The sequence below is a fragment of the Mastomys coucha genome, unplaced genomic scaffold, assembly GCF_008632895.1.
Source record: "Mastomys coucha isolate ucsf_1 unplaced genomic scaffold, UCSF_Mcou_1 pScaffold1, whole genome shotgun sequence".
In the NCBI taxonomy this organism is placed as follows: domain Eukaryota; kingdom Metazoa; phylum Chordata; class Mammalia; order Rodentia; family Muridae; genus Mastomys; species Mastomys coucha.
The window spans coordinates 87,779,340-87,786,648 of NW_022196891.1; positions in this window are offsets into that span (position 1 = coordinate 87,779,340).

Sequence of the window (7,309 nt, forward strand, 5' to 3'; positions counted from 1 at the left end):
TCTCCCTCTCCCTTCGTCCCTCCATCACTCCCTCTCACTCTCCCTCCCTCCTTCTCCCGCCCCCACAGATGCCTGCTGACCAGATGTAGATCTTTCAGCTCCTTTTCCAGCACCATGTCTGCCTGCAGGCTGCCTTGCTTCCCACCATGATGATAATGGACTGAGCCTCTGAACTATAAGCCAACCCCAGTTAAATGTTTTCCTTAATAAGAGCTGCCCTGGTCACGGTGCCTCTTCACAGCACTGGAACACTGACTAAGACACCTGCCTTGTTTAAATGTGTAACAGGAATAAACTCAGCTAGCCTTCTGGAACTTTTAAGATCAAGAGATGAATGATTGCTTGAAAGCATCTGCAGCGGCCTATCTGCTATGGATGGTAAGTGGTATGGGGAAGAGGTGGAACCCTTTTAAGGTGATAACTTAGTTCTCAGAGTAGGATGCTATTTAACAAATATTGTATTCTTCCTCTCACTCTTTCACATCTGTCCCTGAGGTAAAAGTCTTTTGTCCCCCATCTTGACATATTGGTCACCATCTGCCCCCAAACAACCTTACACCTACCATGGACTGAAACTTCCAAAGTATAAGTCAAAATAAACCTTTGTTCTTTTCAAGTTGATTACCTCCAGCATTTTCTTATGGTAACAAAGATGACTAACACCACTGTAAAGCATACTAAGTTTTCTTGGGATGAGTTAACTAGTGAAAGTTGAGCGCCAGAGTAGCTGACTACACCAGGAATAAAGCCTTCACGTAGAAATACGTGTTATTATCCACGTTATCTATATCCGCACATCAAGGAAGCCAGTTCAAAATCAGTCTCTGCAAGTGTGCTCACTGAGTAAGATGTAAACTATTTCCTGTTGATGGATCTCGGGACTCATACAGGCCTCAGATCTTTTATGTCTGCCAAGAGTCTGCTGTGCTAAGATGCATTAACCAAGCAGTAATTCACGGATATAATTATTCTTTCCAGTTAAAACCATCCTCCCCAAGCCCCACCCAGGTAAGTTACTAATGTACCACAATGTACCAGGTGCTGGTTCATTCTGGACTCACCAGGGGATTAAGGCCTGGAAGATCTATCTCCTGCTCTGCCCAAGTACTGAAGTTCAGTTCCCAGCACCCATAAAGGGCATCTCACAACCACTTGTAACTCCAGCTCCAGGGCATCCGACAGCCCCACCTTATGGTCGCTGAAGGACCTGCATACATGTGGTACATACACACAACACACAGAGAGATACACATACACACAGATGCACACACAAAGAGAGAGAGATACACACACACACGCACATGCATGCATATGCACACACAAATACAAATACACAGAAAGAGATATACCCACACAGATGCACACACACGGATACATACACAAAGAGAGATATTCACACAAAGAGAGATACATAGAGAGACAGAGACAGAGAGAGACATGAATACATACACAGAGAGACACACACACAATGTATACACATAGATACACATACACACAGAGAGAGACACACCCAGGCACACATGAACACATACACAGATACACATATACACATATATACACACACAGAGACACATGTACACACACATGAATAAATTCTTTTTTTTTAAGAAAGGGATTAGGTGGGCTATTAGTTAACTTGAACACAGTGAGAGCTCTGTACTCGGGCTGAATGCTGATGGCTGAACGAGGGGTTGATTCGCCAAGTTTAAGTTTACCAGTGACATGAGCTAAGGGCAGGGTAAGAGATGTCTGTCACTGAGGAGACATCCGGGGGTCTCCAATGAGCTCCTGCATGAAGACAGAAGATCCTCAGAGGGGCTTCACCAGCTCACCACATTACCACAGCCTAGAAACTACAAAGTCAGAGGAGACCACAGAGAGCAGCCGGTCTGGAATCCCCAGCAGGCACAGGACAGCCAGCTGGCTCCAGGCCCTGCTTTGCAGAGGTGGTGTGGAGGCAGGGGCATTCTCACTTGGACCTCACAGCTCCAGATGGCAAACCTTGTGTTATAATCATATGGCTGGGAAGCCCAGAGCAACCACATCAGAGTCTGGGCAGGGGAGGACGGGACATGAGGAGTCACAGCTCTTACCCTCAGCCTGGTGGACACAGCACGACCTTTCCTGACTTCATATTCAGATGACTCCTCTCTCACTGGTGACTTCCCTGGGGGTCACAGCCTTCTTAAGCTCTGCTCCAGACTCTCACTGGGATACCTCCCCTGTCCCTAGAGGAGTCAGAGATGAACAGCAAAGCCCATCAAACACAACAAACTTCTTGGAGCTGAGGAGATTCCCACCCACCCAGCCTCTCGTCAGCCTCATCCTGGTGTCCAGCTTCTGCTTTCTTGAGGCAGGACTCCATTCACATGCCTGTGAAATAAGAAGTGCTGCATCGTCTACTGACTGTCACAAAAGCACTTAGCATTTCTACAAACGGAGAACCCTCCCCCTCCCCCTCACCCATACCCACATATACCCCTTTCTGGTCTCTGACCTCTCCTCCGACCACCCCCAACCTTTGTCTGTGCCCCAACTGTACTGCCCTCCCCCAGACCCACTAAGACACCCCTCTGCTGGCCTGCGCCACAAGGTGATCTTCCTGCCCAGAATTCCTTCCGTCTGTATCCCACGAATAACCATCATGGCTTTCTTAGGATACTGCAAGATATCCCCTGTGATGGTTTGCTCTTGATAGTCAATTCGACTTGGTGTAGAATCACCATAGAAATGAATCTCTAGGGATATCTGTGAGGGGTTATCTACACTGTGTCTAGTGAGGAAGATCTGCTCTACACATGGGAGGACCAATCCCCATGGCTGGGGCCCTGGGATAAACATTAAGGAGAAAGCAAGCTGAGGAGCAGAATTCCCATATCTCTGCTTCCTGACTTTGCGCACAGTGTGACCAGACTGCCTCACTTCCTGCATCTCATTTCCACGTGACTTCCTTGCCACGATGGACTGCACCCTCAAACCGTGACAAGCTAAACGGTGAGCCAGGACAAAGCTCTTCTCCCTTAAGTTGCTTTTGTGAGATATTTTACCATAGCAACAAGACATGTATGTAACGCATTCTCTCTTTTTGGAAGCCATTCTCGACCCCCAAGAAGTCTCCCTCGGGTGTCTCGCAGGTGGCCTGAAGCAGCCCCTAGCCATAGCCCTCGACACCCTCACTTGTAAGATGTACATGACTGTCTTTCTCATGTGAACGTCAGCCCCTTGAGGACCCTGAAGTCACAGCCCCACCCCTGCCACGGTGCCTGGTAAATATTAGATATTTAAGAACGTCTAGGTGGATGGATGAATTGATCAATCAACTGGTAATTTGCCTCACTTTGCTGTAAATCAAGATTCTGCCACATGATCTGCTTTGAAGAGATGGAAACAGGAAGTAAGAGACCTGATCCAAAAATGGAGTGGAGGGAGACCAGTCAGCCCAGCAACCCCGTCCTGGATCTCTCTTGTCAGATGATGCCACACAAGTTGGTTTCCCTCTGACAACACAACAATCCTGGGGTACAGTCCATGGACATATTGGAAATGCTAACACTATTCACCCAAGCAAGGCAGAAACCACCAGGTAAATCTGGCCTGTGTAAACCATGCTTGGCATTCCAAAGCCAAGGAGAAATGAATATTGGATTAGCCCTCCACTCATGCGGATAATTGAGAGTTAGTCCAGTTCAGGCTTTGTTTGCTCCTGTTCTTTTAAATCCTGGCCATGGGGTCCTGCCAGTTTGAAAGTGCCATGATACCAAGGGGTCAGAAAGGGCAGGACTGACCCTTCTGCTACCGGCCTGTAGGAAAGAGGGAAGAACAGAGCTGCTCACGGTACCTTCTGGGTTGGAGCTACACAGGGACAACAAAGAAGAGCTGTGGTAAGCTCTTCAGTGACTTCCCCTGACCCAAAGAAATGCCAGAGAAAACCTGGCAGCCATTTAATCTAGGAGGCAGGAGCTCCCACCAAGAAGCAATAAGAATTTGAATAGCAAGTACATTGTCCTCAGAGAGAAAAGAAGAAAGGGGAAGTCGTAACCCACCCACCCGTGAGTGCCAAATCACAAAATTTAATTAGGAAGATAAGAAGTTGTGTGGGGGGGAGGGGCGGTGCTCCTTTTTAATTTTTTTTTTTTCCTTGTTATGAGCTGGGGAAAGGAGAGAAATAATTTAAGCACAGAATTAACATCTTCTAATAATCTTAGACAAAAACCTGAGTCTGTTTTGCTTTGGTTTGTAAATTAGCTCATGATTAAAGTGTCTCTTCAGCCTCAGCGCCATTGTCTTCGCAGGCCTGTGAGCTGAATGGTGCCTGACCCGAACGCCCTTGGCGCTCAAGTACAAGATTGGAGAGCGTGCGGGAACGATTATTATAAAGTGAAGCCCTCGCAGTTTCGCAGCAAAATCAATGAACTTTTCAAGTGATTTTTATCATATTTTGCAGCTGTTCTGAGGCCTCTTGAGTGGTTCACACACTGTGGGGCCTGGTTGTCTAAAGAGCCTTGTTCATCTGGTCGCCTCTCCCTACGGAGGAGCAGCTGGTACTGCCCTGGGTGGAGGGATGAGTTGCTGGAGTGAGGATCCCCCCCCCCCGCCCCCGGAAGCCATTTTCCTCCATTCCCTCATTTTACCACATGACACTGGGGGCAGCTCTGGGTTCTCCTGTCTGACTTGAGAGAGAAGATAGCATCTCCCGATGTCAGAAGCCAGGGCAGACAGAAAGCGGAACTGGCTCCCGGACACAGGGAAGCGGCCTCCAGGAGGATCTGTGTTCGTTCAGTGGGGCTCTTAAGAGGAACAGATCTGATGAGAGGAGCAGGTAGATGGAGAGACTGGAAAGAGAGATAAAGGAGGATCCGCTAGACCTGGACAGCCCAACAGTCCCTGGTACACAATGGAGAGGCCACGAAGCCAGGCACCTCAACAGAGCCATTCTGACGCTGAAGGCCTGGAAGATTCTGGGAGGGTCACCAGTGTTCCGTTCACAGTGGAATCCAAAGAAGCTGCCGTGTGGTGATGCTGGTATTCGAGAAGACAGGCCAAGCATACAGAGCTGTCTGTCTTCTCTCTTTCTATCTGGGCCACAAGGTGCCGCCCAGTCTGGGAGACCATTTTCTTCCCTGAGCTGATCTTCCTTAGAAACACCTTCAAAGACTTGCCCAGAGGCCAGCTCTTGGCTGATCCCAGATCTAATCAAGTTGCCAGTCAAGATTAACCATGACAAGACCCAACATCCGAGGCAAGCAGGTCATAAAGATTAATGTCCTGCAGATGCACTCCTCGCATCTGCCCCCACTTCCTGTGCTGCAGCCCAGAGAGCAGCCTGCAAGGGAGTCAGACTGCCGTGAGGAACAGGAGATGAGGAGAAACCGTGGCTCTCCACACTCTTCCCCCGGGGGCTGAGAACACCAAGAAAGCAGACGAGAAAGCTAAGTCGAGACAGGAGAGTTCGTTTATCCTATTTGGTGCATTTTCTCACGTTCCCTGAGAATCCAGGTGACCCACATAAAATGCTGAGGCTTCAGATGCATTGGGTTTGCTTAAAATGGCTCTAAAATGGGCCTATTTCATAACATTATATAACACTCTATTTAGTTCTGAGCTGAGTTAGTGAGAGATGCAGAAACATGGCCGCTACTCTCTTTGACACCTAATAGCTCCGAGTTCAGTGGACTCTCAACATCCGACAGAAGAATCAGAGCTAGGAGTCAGACTTGGCCCATGAACACACTCCTTCGTTGAGTGCGGACCGCATGTGAATGTTCTCCAATAACTTCTTCTAGGTGGTCACTATGAACGATGGGCACCCATTTCTAAGCACCTTTCTCACAGAGTTTCTGTTCTGGGAATGGGAGGAGGGAGAGCTCCCTTCCACCTTGAGTCAGCGCACAGGAAGGCGGCGGCATCATCGTAGGTAGGTCCAAGGGCCAGCCTGGATCCTCTGAAGCACAACTGAATTAGGTAGAGCTGGAGCCGTGTGAGGATAGAGCTTGAATTTTACCCGGTGCTGCTGACATGGGCGAAGAGAAAGTCTCTCTTTACAGCCTGACCCAAACGGACAACACAAATTCAGCCACTGCTTGTTCCAATCTGTAGTCACTGAGAAACAATGGAAAGCCAGAAAACTCTTAGCAGGGACTGGTTGGGGATACGGTCGTAGTAAACATAGACTGAGTTCCTTCTGTACACTACTACTGACTACTCCTTCCGCTAAGTAGATTATTATTCAATCCTGACAGCCTGCCCACTCAGGCTGGTACAATCGCAAGCTCCATTTTGTGGAAGAAGTAAAAAAAAAAAACGAAAGCTATCCTGTTCGCTACGTGGGAGACCGAAGTGGGGAGGACAGGTCTCTGGGGAAGAGGAAGGCAAGGAAATGGTGTTCTGTGCGTGAAAACCAGATGGAACCTATATCCTGGAAACGTCTCTAAAGAAGAAAGAGATGTTTCTGGTTCTCCATTGCTGCCTACAGAACCCGGTCCTTCGCACCGCAGGCTTGAAGGTGGGTACCCTCTAGGGAAGGATACAGCCAAGTGGATTCCTTTAAAATGTCTCCTGAAGTCCTATCCTCCAAAGAAATATTTAAACGCAGGTCCTTTAAGGGGATAACTGAGGGTGAACGCAGCTGTTAGAGGAAGTGATGATCCAACAGGGTGGATGACAGGCAGAGCCACCAGGCATGTGCACAGAGGAGAGACTATGAGAGGGCAGGCTACCACCTGCAAGCTGAAGAGAGGCACCTTGGGAGGAAACCCAGAGCCCACACTTTGACCTTGAACTTTGAGCCTCCAGAACTAGAGAAAAGAAACATCTGTTGCTTAAGCCACCCACCCAGTCTGCCCTGTTTTGTTACAGGGGCCCCAGCAAGTTAGGTCAGTGGTATACTGAGATGCAAGAAGAGATAATGCCTCTGCACATGGGCACCAGGATGGAGCCTGAAGGATCTGCCCCATGGCAGAGGTAGCTCGCTGCATTTCTTTGCAGAAATTCTGACCTCGAGGCTGACTGAAAAGTTTCAAGGCACACAGGAAAGATGCCGTGAGGAAAGCCTCGCCGAGAGAGAAGACAGATGACAAAGGACATCTGTGATGGTTTATATAAGGAAACCGCTTCTAGTGCCGTCCAATCACCAAGACTTCCCAAGTTGGGGCCACTGGGATTTCTATAGAGAGCCTCAGCCCAAAACACAGCAGCAATGAACCCTGGGGGTCAGGGACAAAAAAAATCAATACATGCACTGCCTTTGAAAACTCAAGATGTTCTATAAAAGCTTTGAGCAAGGACAAGAAAAAAAAATAGGGCTCCTCTG